Consider the following 14,330-nt stretch of genomic DNA (forward strand, 5'->3'; position numbering starts at 1 on the left):
CGGCCGAAGGGGCGGGGCCCGGCTTCCCGGAGGCGGTGGCGCCTCCTCGCGCCCAAGCGCGCGCTCCGCGGCGCCCCGCGCACGCGCGAGGCCGGGAGGGAGCGCGCCCCGGCGGCGGCAGCGGCGGGAGGAGGAGGAGGAGGAGGAGGAGGAGGGTGGCTGAGGGGAGGTTGGCCGCGCGCGCGGTGGCGGTAGCGACCGGAGCCAGGGCGGAGTGGGTGGCGACCAAGGGGGCGGAGGGAGGGGAAGGCGGGGGACAGTGAGAGACGCATTTCTAATACCCAACTGCGAGCCCCGAGTTTGTAGATGGGGCTGCTCAGCGGCGCCTGCGGCTGAGGGAGAGCAGCGGCGGCGGGCGCAGAGGAGCAGCGGCGGCGGCGCGGAGGCGGCCGAGGTGTGAGCCGGTGAGTTGCCGGGGCCCCAAGCCACTCGGGTAACGGTCTAGCCGCGCGCCGGCCGCCCTGGGGGCGCCCTGTTGCTTTTTGCTGCGAGCCACGCGGGACCCTGGCCCGCCCCGCCCCTGGGCACCTGGGCTTCCGCGGAGGTGGGGGCGGCGCGGGTAGGGAGGCTGTTCGTAGCTCCCAAGCTCGGCCCGCCAGACCCGCGCGGAAGGGGCGCCCTGGGCCGGACACCTCTCTTGCGGGCTGCGTGCAGCCGGCCGGGCGGGCGGGACTGAGCGCGGCAACGTGTCTGGCCCATGCTGCTGGCCGCCGCGCCGCGCCTCGCGCTCGCCGGCGCGGCCCTGGCTGCAGCTGGGGCTGGGGCTACCGGCGTACAGGGCTGCCTCCGGGCTCGGGGCTCGGTCGCCGACACCCTCTGCGGCTGGAGTAGAGTTAAAGCATGAATGGAGAGCCGCGCTGGGGGCGGTGTTGCTGTGACTGACACCTTCGGGGTCAGTCCTGAGAGGGGGTGATTCCGCCGGTTTCTGGCTTTCTCCCGAGTTCGGAGTTCTGGGAGAGGAGGCTTTTTGCAACTACTGCTGCTACTTCCGAGGCACGAGATTCCAGTTGTTTGGCCAAAGTGGTTGTGGGCCGAGCACGCGCTGCTCCGGGGGCGTTCGCTGCAGAGATAGTGCCCTCTGATCTTAGGTACATTTATCCGGAACCAGAAAGGTGCCGGATTTCTCTCTCTCTTTCTCTCTCTTTTTGGCAGGGCGGGGGGTCAGGACGGAGTCGGTTGAAGGAACCGACAGTGTGATGACAGCTCATGGATTGGCTGGTGGGTGTTTTTTGCAGAGGACTTTTTAACACTTTATTGGGAGTATAATCTCAATCCAATCAGCTCCTGGGATTATATCCATTAAACTTCATTAGCTGAGGCGTGCATTTGTGTAGGTGGGGGAGGGGGAGGCGAGAAAGAGAATTGAAGACTGACGGGGAGGCTCAGAAAATTCTCCGCATTACTTATAAACAGCAGGTTAAGGTCAGGTAGCCACGTTTTACTCTTTTCGTATGCCTTTGAGGATTGTCGGAATTTTACTTCATGCTTACTGAATTGGTTGCCTTGTAATATAGCCTAGAACATTTGGGGGGCGTTAAAATGCTCTTCAACCGGAGTATGATTTAGCATTCATTTCTTCCCGTGAAATCTTTATAATGATAGGTCGGAAACTTATATTTGTCAAACGTATTAGGCGAGATAATACAGTGTTGTTAATGAGAAGATAGTTTTGGTACATAGGTCTAACAAGGGACCTCAGCTAATAAGGTACTGCTTTTTTTAGGTGTTTACTGTGCAATTATGATAAGCATCCAGGCCTGAATATAGTTGTCTTCAGGGCCTTATTACTGTAAATAAAGAACTTTTGAGATTGTGTCATTTTGAGGTCATTTGTATCTTAAATCTATCATACATTTAAATACGTATTTAAATACATGTTTTGCACAATGTGTTACTCTTTAAGGCCCATTTTTTCCCCTTCTAGACTAGGGTTACATAATACACAACTGACAACACTTTTAATTGCTCTACTTTGTCCTGTAGAGACTACACAGTCTGAAAGGGGTGTGTATGTCCTCATTGATGCCACTGAATTCTTTTTCCATCTAGAAATCAAAGTGACTGCATGTCCACGTCTTTATACCATACAGAATCTTTCCCCCCATTTAGGTAACTGTTGGATTTTTTAAAATGAATCATTTTTCTTAAACGTTGGAGGGAGCAGTTTGCTTTTTTGAGTCTTATTTCAGTCTGAAATTGTTCCAGCAGACCACCCAGACTGCTTCTCTCCCCTTCCTTTTAGCTTGGGATAACCAAGAAAAATCTTGAGACACTGTTACCTTTTTAAAAAGCTATTTTTAACATTGGGTTTCTTGTTTGAATATTTACCATCCCCTTATATTCTTCACCTTTGAATAATGAATGGTTAGTGAAAGACAACTTATGTTTGAATTAAATCTTTTGCATTTTTGACATTTGAGCCTTATTAAAAGTGGGTAGCACCAGCAAATTATTGCTGAGAGAGTTGCAAATAACACATAGGTTCATGCTCAGGTAAGTAGTTAACTTGGAAGGGATGTGCTGATCTTTATTTCAGGAAAAATGAACATGCATGTCTGTTTCTCTGCTGTTTTAAGATATTGTCAACCCTGTAAAATTATTCTAGTTTCATAGGCTCCTTCTTTCCAAAATTAGTCTTCACATGTATAAATACTGCATCATAAGAGCAGATAACAGAAGAGATCTCTCTACTGATATGGTGCTAGTATTGAATTAAAGATTTTATTTTATTCTTGTAGGAATCAGTTTTGCTTAGAGTATTTTGGTCAATCTCAAAGAAGCTGCAGTAATTTTCCCACTTTTCTGTTGTTTATGTGTGACCACTGGGGGGAGTCTTTACAGTTCAGCTTGACCAAATCCCTCCTTTGCCTACATTGGCTGCTAATTATCCTAGGCACTTTGCCAAACTGCTGGAAAGTGTGTGCTAAGGAGGATGCACTCAGAATCAAGTCTTGATCAAGGTGTTTATTGACTTTATTTAACTCACATCACACCCACAAAGAACTGCTTTCTTTTTGGACTATCATTAAGTGGGCTAACTAAAGATCTAACATAGTGTGAAAAAAAAATCATGACTGTTATAGCTTTCAAATATCTGACTTTACTGACATTAATCTTAGAAGCAGCGTAACTTTAGTTACTTGCTTGAAGTACACAGATATTGTCTGAAAGGATCTGGAGAGATCATCACTCTTTCATGATGTATACTATATACAAACCTCTTTAAGCAGATTGGTCTTCTCTTTTTAAAGGCTTTAAAGGAGGAGATATTGAAGCATCCCTTATACCCAATATTAGTGTTCATTTCATTACAGAGAAGTTTATCCTTTATCAGAATCCCAGAGATAAAAGCCCACACCTTGCTGACCATTAAACAGTGATTATTCCTTTGAAGTATAACAAAATTGGAAGTCTTGTTTTTACTCTTTGTATTCCTGATGATGTTTTACCTTGTTAATGTTCAATTCAAAATAGTGAACTTAGTAAACAAAGGATGTTGTTTAATAATAGTTTAAGACAACCTAAGTTTTATGACTTTCCTTAATCATAATAGAATAATTTGAAGACCTTTTTACAGTCTTTATCAATGTAAATTCATCCATTGAATAACAAAAAGGATAAAATTTGGAGTAGTCCCTATCATTTTAGATTGTTCTCCTTTTTTCCCTTAATATGACTTGACTTTTGTTCTGATGTTCCTTTCCCTTCCTTCCTTAAATAGTGTTCTAAAAGAGATACATTTCTGTTTAACTTTAGGATTGTGTTAAATACTCAGGGATGGTAATTTCTAAAGGTCTGTATATTAAAGTTATCACTAATTCAAGAAAAAAATGAGCTTGAAAGATTACACAATGAGGTTTTTTTTTTAAAGCTTATTTTCAAATCCTTTCACCACTCACTAGCTCCTATACATGATCCCATCTCTATTTACCTTATCAACTTATGTCTTTTCCTCTTAGACCTGCCACTCCCTGAAAAAATCCTTTCTACCTCTTCTTTTTAGTGTGTTACATCAACCCTGCAATTTTTTTTTTTTTTTTTCCAGTAATGCCACTATTTGCTCCTAAGACTTTTTGCACTCTTTGTTCACTTGGTCTGGGACTCCTAAATCATTACATGACTGGCTTGCCTCCTTCATTTCATATTTTTGTTGAAATATAATCTGTTCTCAAAAGTATTACTATTTAACTACGCTTCCAGAATGATAGCACCCTAATCTCTATCTCATTAACTTTTTTGTTCAAAATTTCTATAAACCATTTTCATTAGTTGGAATTTTTATATTATTATCTGCATGCCTTCACCAGAAGGCAAGCTCTGTAACACTAGTGATTTTGTCATTTTTTGTCTTGGTACTGTGTTTCAAGAACTTAAGGCATGTTCCTGGCATATAGCTATCATCAAATGAATAATCATTTAAAAAAATCTGAGGTTATGACCCGCCCGAGGTTTTGCTGTTAAAATACCCCATTATAAAATATGAGTAGATGGCAGGCTGTTTTTTGGTCATAAGTAATTAAAGTTCGATCTATGTAAATAATAGCTGGGCATGGTAGAGCACCTCTGTAATCCCAGTGACATGGGAGGATTGCAAATTCAAGGCCAGCCTCAGCAATTTATCAAGGCCCTAACCAACTTCGTAAGACCCTGTCTCAAAATAAAAAAATAAAAAGGGGTGTGGATGTAGCTCAGTGATAAAGAACTCTTGGGTTCAATCCCCAGTATCAAAAAGCAGGGAAATGAGTATTGTTAAAATGTAGTGAATGCCTCATGGAATCTCAATGCTGGGACTTGGGAACTCCAGTGCTAGCAGAACACACATCTTTTTATTCCTCACCATACATTTGCTTTATCCCTTCTCTAGCTACAGAGGACCAATTTCTATTTCTCTTTATGGAAATGTGGCCAGCAGCTTCTGCATTTTCATGGTACTAGCCTAGATAATTGGAGACAGAGTCATACAGTACCCATTTCTTCCCTGTTTGACAAACTTTATTACGTCACCAGATATTGGTGTACTTCCTGTTCTCCAGTTATAATTATTGTGCATCACTCTCTAAAACTCATCTCCCCTGCTTTTTACTTGAACTTCAAGTCTAAAGATCTGAAAAGCACTTTCCTAGGGATGTATAAAAGAAATATCCTTCTTGGGAGGAATTTACAATTTGGTTAAAGGTTATATATTATATATGTATGTATGTATACATATATACTTATGTATATGAAGAGGAAATACGGTAATAATGGAGGAACTGGGAAAATAATTGCAATTTATATTACAAAGACTAACATCCTTAATATATAAAGAGTATCTGCAAGCCAGTAAGAGAAAGATCAACCATCAGATAGGCAAAGATCATGAACAGGTAATTGTCAAAAAAGGAAATCCAAATGGTTCTTAAGCATATGTTAAGATGTTCAACCTCATACATAATACAGATGTCAAGTAAAACTATGAGATACCAGTTCACCTATTAGACTGACAGATTTAAAAATCTCCATAACACTTTTCAACAGGATAGAGGTTCACAAGTGTTTCACATTGCTGGTGGAAATATAAATCTGCATAAAGTGTTATAGTTTGTAGGAGGGTAAAGAGCTAGTATACAATTTATTTATTTGCACACTAACTTTTATTGCTATGTTTTGGCTTTATTCATGTGATTTAGTCAGCTTTTTCACTGCTGTAACTAAAAGATCCAACAAGAACAATTGTAGAGGAGGAAAGTTTGAGGGCTCATGATTTCAGCCATCTTAGTCCGTAGACAGCTGTTCCATTCCTCAGGGCTCAAGGTGAGGCTGAACATCATGGCAGAAGAGTGCAGCAGAGGGAAGCAGTCACATGATGATCAGAAAGCAGAAAAAGAGATCACTTGCCAAATGCAAATATATACCCGAAAGCCAACCACCAGTGACCCACCTCCTCCAGCCACACCCCACCTGCCTTCAGTTATGACTTAGTTAGTCCCATGGCAGGGTGCAGGGGAAGGGGGATTAATTCACTGATTAGGTTAAGGCTCTCACAACCCAATTATTTCTCCTCTGAACCCTCTTGCATTGTTTCACATGTGAGCTTTTGGAGGACACCTCACATTCAAACCATGATACTCACCAGACTAACTCAGTGGGCTGTTCCCTCTTATCCCCACTAAAAAGAGATTCCTTTAAGGGTTCTATTTAGTTTCCCTCCCCCCTTCCCAGGCCCCCTTTCTACTAGTATTTATAAGGTATTGTGCATTGTGCGTGTGCACATGCACACACACACTGGTGCATGCACTGGCTCATATTTGGGGATGGAACTCAGGGCCTGTCTCAGGCTAAGCAAGCTTTCTACCACTGAACTATACCTCAGTGTCTGCAAATTTGTTTCTAAATCACTGAGATTTTCATATACTTTGTATCCATCATAAAGCCTAGTACTTTGTTAGCTACTAAGTGGCACTTAGTAAAGATTGAATTGAAGCTTAGTTTATTACCTTTTTATAGACCTAGTTCATAATTTTATACTTTTGGAAGAAATCTTTTGTAAAAAGTTTTGGTAAATGTTCGTGTTTATTAAAACAAGTGAGTGTCAGAGCAGTTTTCATATATTTTGGTATATTTTTTGTTATGTTCATGGAACTTTACTTTTTCATGGTTCTTCTGCAGGATATAGATCTTAGTTGGGTAGGATACATGTTGTTAAAAGCTGGAGGCTCATAAGTCTATTTCCGAAAATTTTTGAGAAAGGGGGAGGAAATTGATTGAGTAGATTAAAGGCCATATACTTAGGAAAACTGAAGAGTGAGAGATTAGTTTAATGACATGGTGAAACTCAGAGGGGGCTACATCTTTTAATCTAGAAAAATGCTGAGCTGATTTAGTTAAATGTATACTTCAAGAATATATACTTAATGGAAGCTAGGTGGATGACTCAGGTCTGTAATCCCAGCCACTCTGGAAACTGAGGCAGGAGGATCACAATTCAAGACCAGCCTGGATGACTTAATGAGACCCTGACTCAAAAAGGGCCTGAATGTAGTTCAGTGGTAGAGTGCTTGTCTGGCATGCACCAGGCCCTGTGTTCAATCCCTAGTAGTGTGTGTGGGGGCTGTTTATGATATCTATTTTGTTTTATAGATCATTGGTCATTTTGCCATAAAGTAACTCTGGTATAGGAATTTGCTTCCTAAGTGGACATCAATCCTTTGTAGCTATCCTACACTAAAGCATTCTAATTAGTAGATCTGGTATGGGGCAGGAGCATATTGTTAAAGTTTCCAGGAGTTATCATTACTCGAGTATAAAATAATATACCCTATGGAATATTCTGTTTCTTGCCTAGCATGTGTGAGGCAGTGGGTTCGATTCTCAGCACCACATATAAATAAGTGAAAAAAAAAAAAAATAAAGGTCTATCAACATCCTAAAAGAATTAAAAAATATTTTAAAACATAATCAAATCATTCAACATAGCTTATATGCTCTATATCATATAGATAACCATAATCCTAGAATTTAGCCTACCTCCCTGGTCTCTACTTAAGCCAGGTCCACACTGTGGCAAGCATCTCATTGTTTTGCGTTTTTTCTCTCATGTGTGTACTCTTTTTCCTCCTTTTCTTCTTGTTTTTTCTTTGCTAATGTTCACGCTTCCTTCTCCCAAGAAGCCATCATTGATTGGCCTCATTCACAATTCATCTTTTTAGCATGGGACAAATTATAACACAGCCCTTATATAACTGGCAAGTGTGTGAGTGAATGATTTAACTGTTTCATTCACTGGAACCTTGAACATATATGTCCAGTTTTCTTATTTGCACTTCCCTATTTTTTTTCCTTTTGTTATAAGGTCTTAAGTACCATGCTAAATGTTCTCCAAACATTATCTCATCTGCTCATTGTGAATTCAAAGTCAGATTTAAAAATCAAAATAAAATCATTATGATTCTGTTAGTTTCCTATGGCTGCTATAACAAATTGGCACACTTAATGACTTATAAATAAAAACAGAAATTTATTCTCTTGCAGTCCTGAAGGCTAGATAACAGAAATCAGTATTATTGGGCCAAAATCAGGTTATCAGTAGGGCCATGCTCCCTCTGAAGAATCAAGAGCAGAATCCATTTGTTGCTTTTCAGGATTTTGGTGCCTGTTGGCATTCCTTGGCTTGTGGCTGCACCACTCCAGTCTTAAGGCCAGCATTTCTAATCTCTCAGCTGTTTTTCTCCTATCTTTTCTCTGACTTTGTGTCTCTTTCTCATCTCCCCAGCATAAGACCTTTCACTTCACATCCAGAAACTCCTTTCCTAATAAGGCATAATTTACTTGTTCCAGTAGTTAAAACATGGATTTTTGTGGAGAGGGTATTATTCAGCTTCCCACAATGATAGTTCAGATGGTTCAGGAAAAGGAAGAGGGGCTAGCAAAGTCTTTTTGCCCCATCCTCATTCCTTTCTAAGTTAGTGTTTCTCAGCCAGGGGTGGTTTTGCTGGTCCTCTTTCCTAGGAGAACTAAGGGAGGTTACTGCTAGTGTCCATGGGGTAGAGGTCAGGGATTCTGCAAAAATTGTATAGGACAGTCTCCCACAAGAAGGAATTATCTGGCCCTAAGAATCAGTGCTGAGCTTAAGAAACACAGTTGTAATGGTATCTTATTGCCAGTTTTGGGGGTATCATTCCATAAAAAATTGTATGCCTATATCAACATACATCACAAGTAAAATCCTCTAATATGATCTTATTAGATTGGTGATAGTTTTTGACTGATTGAAAGTTGATTTAGTGCAGTCGTAAAGTGCCTTAAATAGTAGTATTTTACTTAAAAATATAAATATATGTTCATGTGTCAATCTTTTTTTGAGGATGTATCTTGGCAGAAACTCTGGCTCATCATTCTTAACTAGTGTGTTGTCCTTGATAATCAGTTTGGAAAGTGAAACAATGTGAATGTAGTACCTAGAATTCTAGTATTTTATGTCTCCTTAATTGTTCACACTTATCTTGTTCACCTTTAATTATAAAGCAGTTTATCTTGTTTTCTTTGTTACTCAGTTTCTTTAGGTCCTTCCAAACAGTTGAACTTGGTTTTCATATAAAGACCAGGGTAACTACCGTGGTCTTGCATCAAATACAGTATACATAAATTCTATTTTGTACAAAATATAATGACACTGAGGAATTGGAAGTACTACTTCCAGTTGCAGCTCATTTTTATATACTTTTTTCATACTGGGGATTGAACCTAGGAGCACTTTACCACTGAGCTTCATCCCCAGCTCTTTATTTTTTCATTCCCAACCCTTTTTATTTTTTATTTTGAGACAAAGTCTCACTAAATTGCTGAGGCTGGCCTTAAACTTGTGACCCTCCTGCCTCAGTCTCCCAGGTCATTGGAATTACAGGTGTGCACCACCATGCATGGCTCATTTTTGTATGTTCAAACATAGTGATATAGTGAGAACTCATGCCACAGTTGTTTACAAATTTTGGAAGTTTCAGGAAATTTTATTTAGTACTATCATGAAAGTTTGTAAATTATCATAGAATATTACTATAAATACTTTATTAATATGACCAGTTTAATGCTGAGTTAATTTTCTGCTAAGAGAAATATCAATTTTTAATAATTATGAAAAGTTATTTAAAATCTTATTTATTAGCAAAATAATAGTCAAAGTTTTTTTATATAGTTCAATCATATAATTCCTTGAAATTAGGTAACAACATTCATTCTTTGATTTCTCAGCATGGCAGGGGTGGTAGAGACGTAGGTTGTAACCTCATTTTTTCTAACTTCTGGTTCTTTGGTGTTGTTTAGGACACATGGTCATATTTAGTACCAGCAATAAATGATCTAGTACAGAAGTTTGAAGTTGCTGCTGAATTCAGTATGCCTCTTCTCTAAAATAGGTGTATAACATCTATAGGGTTAATGTAAAATTTTAATTGAATAATATAAATCACAACACAGAGTTTGTTTCAGGTATTCAGTAAACTTCATTATCTTTGTTTTTCTTATTGTCTGGTACAGTATTGTATGTATTGTAGTTAATAGTGGTTGAATAAACATGTTTTTTGTTGCCTTTGCTTGAATCATAGTTTTCTTTTTTCCTATATGATAAGAGGAAGATCCATTTAGTGAACATTTTTAAAGGAATTTTGATTTTAGAGTACTTCAGTAACCATGGGCTAAAGTTAATGTCATATTTTTCATGACATTTCAATGTTTTTTTGTTTTTTTATTTTAATTTATTTTTATTGTAAACAAATGGGATATATGTTGTTTCTGTTTGTACATGGAGTAACAGCATACCATTTTTATAGTCATACATTTACATAGGGTAATGATGTTTGATTCATTCTGTTATTTTTTCCCTCCCCCCCACCCTTCCCACCCCTCTTTTCCGTCTATACAGTCCCTCCTTCCTCCATTCTTGCCCCCCCTCCTACCCCCGATTATGTGTCATCATCTGCTTATCAGTGAGATCATTTGCCTTTTGGATTTTTGAGATTGACTTATCTCACTTAGCATGATATTCTCCAATTTCATCCATTTGCCTGCAAATGCCATAATTTTATAATTCTTTATGGCTGAGTAATATTCCATTGTATATATACCACAGTTTCTTTATCCATTCCTCAATTGAAGGACATCTAGGTTGGTTCCACAATCTGGCTATGGTGAATTGAGCAGCAATGAACATTGATGTGGCTGATTCTCTGTAGTAGGCTGATTTTAAGTCCTTTGGGTATAGGCCAAGGAGTGGGATAGCTGGGTCAAATAGTGGTTCCATTCCAAGCTTTCTGAGGAATCTCCACACTGCTTTTCAGAATGGCTGCACTAATTTGCAACCCCACCAGCAATGTATGAGTGTACCTTTTTCCCCACATCCTCACCAACACCTGTTGTTGCTTGTATTCTTGATAATCGCCATTCTAATTGGGGTAAGATGGAATCAGCATAGTTTTGATTTTCATTTCTCTTATTACTAGAGATGTTGAACATTTTTTCATATATCTGTTGATTGCTTGTAGATCTTCTGTGAAGAGTCTGTTCATATTCTTAGCCCATTTGTCGATTGGGTTATTTGTATTCTTCGTGTAGAGTTTTTTGAGTTCTTTATATATTCTGGAAATTAGTGCTCTATCTAAAGTATGAGTGGCAAAGATATTCTCCCACTCTGTAGGCTCTCTCTTCACATTGCTGATAGTTTCCTTTGCTGAGAGAAAGCTGTTTAGTTTGAATCTATCCCAGTTATTGATTCTTGCTTTTATTTCTTGTGCTATGGGAGTCCTGTTAAGGAAGTCTGATCCTAAGCCGACATGTTGAAGATTTGGACCTACTTTTTATTGTCAAAATGGCCATACTACCAAAAGTGCTATACAGATTCAATGCAATTCCAATTAAAATCCCAATGATGTACCTTACAGAAATAGAGCAAGCAATTATGAAATTCATCCTGAAGAATAAGAAACCCAGAATAGCTAAAGCAATCCTTAGCAGAAAGAGCGAAGCAGGGGGTATCGCAATACCAGAACTTCAACTATACTACAAAGCAATAGTAACAAAAACGGCATGGTATTGGCACCAAAATAGACAGGTAGATCAATGGTACAGAATAGAGGACACGACACAAACCCAAATAAATACAGTTTTCTCATACTAGACAAAGGGGCCAAAAATATGCAATGGAGAAAAGATAGCCTCTTTAACAAACGGTGCTAGGAAAACTGGAAATCCACATGCAACAGAATGAAACTAAACCCTTATCTCTCACCCTGCACAAAACTCAACTCAAAATGGATCAAGGACCTCGGAATTAGACCAGAGACCCCTCATCTTATAGAAGAAAAAGTAGGTCCAAATCTTCATTTTAATTTTTATAAGAAATATTTGAAGAGACTGCTCTTGTGAGCCTAGGAATTCTAGGGTAGTCAAGTGCATTGCTTTTTCCATGGTGTTGTGAACAACCCATTCTATCTGGAGGAATGATTTATATTAATGAGTAAGGTAGCTCTCCCTTCCCATTGCTTATTTATGATGAATTTATTTTTAATTAAACTTTAAAAAAATAATGTTATGGTATAAACAATTGAGTATGAAAGAATGCAGAATGTGTATTAAAAATTTCTTTCCCTCTTAATCCATATACTTATTCATTGCCAACAGTTTCAGATTTAGTTATAGTAGTAACGTCTTTCTCAACAATTCATGCACTTTTGGCAGTACTATGCTTTGCATTGTGGCATTGTCCTGAACGCTACTTAATGTTTTGTGCCCATTCTCTCCGACAGTTACTGACGATAAAAAATGCCCTAACACACTTCCAAATGCTCCCTTGGAAGGGAGTGGTATTGTAATTTTTAAAATTATACCATATATTTTAGAAGACAAACATTCATGTTTTCAGCTTCACATAGTAACTAGTGAATATACTGTAAAGAAAGAGTATTTAAGCTTACGTATACTTTTCAAGGAGTCCCGGAGAACTGTGGAAGAACTGTGCTTGCCTCTGAAGTCTTATATTACAAGATTATTCAATCTTATCTGCTTTCCACTATGGTAGTATTACTTCCTTGTGTTTTCAGTTACCTTTTTTTCCTGAGTATTTTGTGATTTTTGAATTGTGCACTCTTATTTGACTGCCTTTTTATTCAAGGGAATTCTGTGTGGCCAAATCAGAGGGCACATTTCTCTAAAGATTTGCTGAGGCTTTTCTTTGGCACCTGGGGAAGCTCCCAACACAGGATCACTGTAACTTTTCTCCTTGGGGTTTTTTGAATCATGTAGGTACATTTGAACCCTGAATCCTTGAGTGTAGACTGTGATTAGAAATTCTCAGGTGACATTTCTCTTTCTTAATGTGGACTCCAAACCAAGACTGCATAATTTTTTTGTCTTCTTTGGCCAACAGGCATGCTTCTTACTATACTGTTCTTTTACAAGGTAGGAGTTAGTCCTGGCTTCTTGTGCAGGGGTCCAAGTTGCAGTTCTCCATTTTGTTCAGGCCATAGCCTACCCAGCTGCCTCTGAACTTCCAGGTGCTAAAATTTGCAAATGTCCAGAGCGGGCATGACTTCAGTACCTGCTTACCAGTTTGTTATTCCCCTTCATTTTGACCCAAGGGGATTTTCTTAGGGATTTATTATTTAAAAAACAACAAACAAACAAACAAACAAACATCTTTTTTGAGAGGATGTTTTTTGGCATTTTATTAAGCATTTTTAGATGTTTCTTGAGAGAATTAATTTCATATTATCGAGTCTACCTTTTTGCCACAATATCTAACATTTTGGTTTGCCAATCTCTTTTTCTCTTTCAGTTCCTTACTACTCACCTCCAGTATTGTTATTGTTTTCTTTTTTTAATGTACTATTTTGTAATTTCATTGGGACCTCAGGAGGGAGGGACTATAAACATGAATGTTTAATCCTCGACTTTGACTAGACAAGTTTAATTGTTTTTAGGTCTAAGCACATTAGAACTAACTAACCTGAGGAAAAATAAATATCAGTTAATGCCTTTCCATTCAACTGTGATTTTAGATTTGAACTTGAAGAGCATCGTCTTTGGCTGTAAAGGAGGTAAAGGGGCAGGAATGGATGATGACATTCAGACCACTTACCTCTGTAACTGAGCAAGGCCTCACTGAGATGGGTGGCAGTGTGTAGCAGGTGGCCTACGTGGGGATTTTATGGTAAATTCTAAATATTTAGGGTAAATCACATTATAGTGATTTGAAACCAGAATTTTAAAATTTCATTCAATCAATTAACTGCAGCGTGTCTGGTATGATACTAAGAATTAAGAGTACAAAAATAAACAAAATACCATGTGTACTCAGAGAGCTCACCAATTTTGTATTGGAGATAGACATATAAATTAAAATATTGTTAGTTCTTATTATTTGTGGTAGTTACGGCACCAGGACAAATAGGATTAACTTTCTGTAAGCCCTTGGTCACGATATTTTCATGAACTGGTCAATACATACCCTTGTTTTAGGTATGTTTCTGTTCAGAGACACCTTAGTTAATGTATATTGTTGGTAGTCATTGGCATTAAGCTAATCTCACTAAAACTCTTGCCTGAATGAAGCTTATCTAACATATGTATTTTATCCATAGCCTTCTTGTGTTCAAAACATCAGATAGCATTTTAGTATTGTGATTGGGGCTTTTAGACAGCAACTCACAAACAAAAAGCACAAAAAAGGTGGCACTAAATAGACTGAAAAGGACTCTTGTTTTTGCTATGAGAGTTGAAACATGAAAGCAAAGTGTCCTTTGTTCAACCTCAGCTGCAATTGTGAAATACTGGTTGAACTCAAATTTTGCAGCTCTGTGCAT

At 38.9% G+C, this 14,330-nt stretch overlaps 1 protein-coding gene across 7 annotated transcripts in view; it reads left to right on the forward strand.

Moving 5' to 3' along the window:
- Positions 1 to 240: 240 nt before the first annotated feature.
- PALS2 (protein associated with LIN7 2, MAGUK p55 family member) overlaps positions 241 to 14,330 on the forward strand; it is a 113,448-nt gene continuing 99,358 nt past the window's right edge. For 3 of the 7 annotated variants that reach the window (XM_079151124.1, XM_079151123.1, XM_079151127.1), the window contains exon 1: positions 241 to 404. The gene's annotated coding sequence lies outside the window, so the exon portion shown is untranslated. Of the gene's footprint in view, positions 405 to 1,197; positions 1,219 to 14,330 lie in introns of those variants that run through there. The other 4 variants (XM_079151129.1, XM_079151130.1, XM_079151122.1 and 1 more) reach the window with 4 other exon arrangements.

The sequence above is a fragment of the Sciurus vulgaris genome, assembly GCF_902686455.1.
Source record: "Sciurus vulgaris genome assembly, chromosome: 8".
Classification (NCBI taxonomy): domain Eukaryota; kingdom Metazoa; phylum Chordata; class Mammalia; order Rodentia; family Sciuridae; genus Sciurus; species Sciurus vulgaris.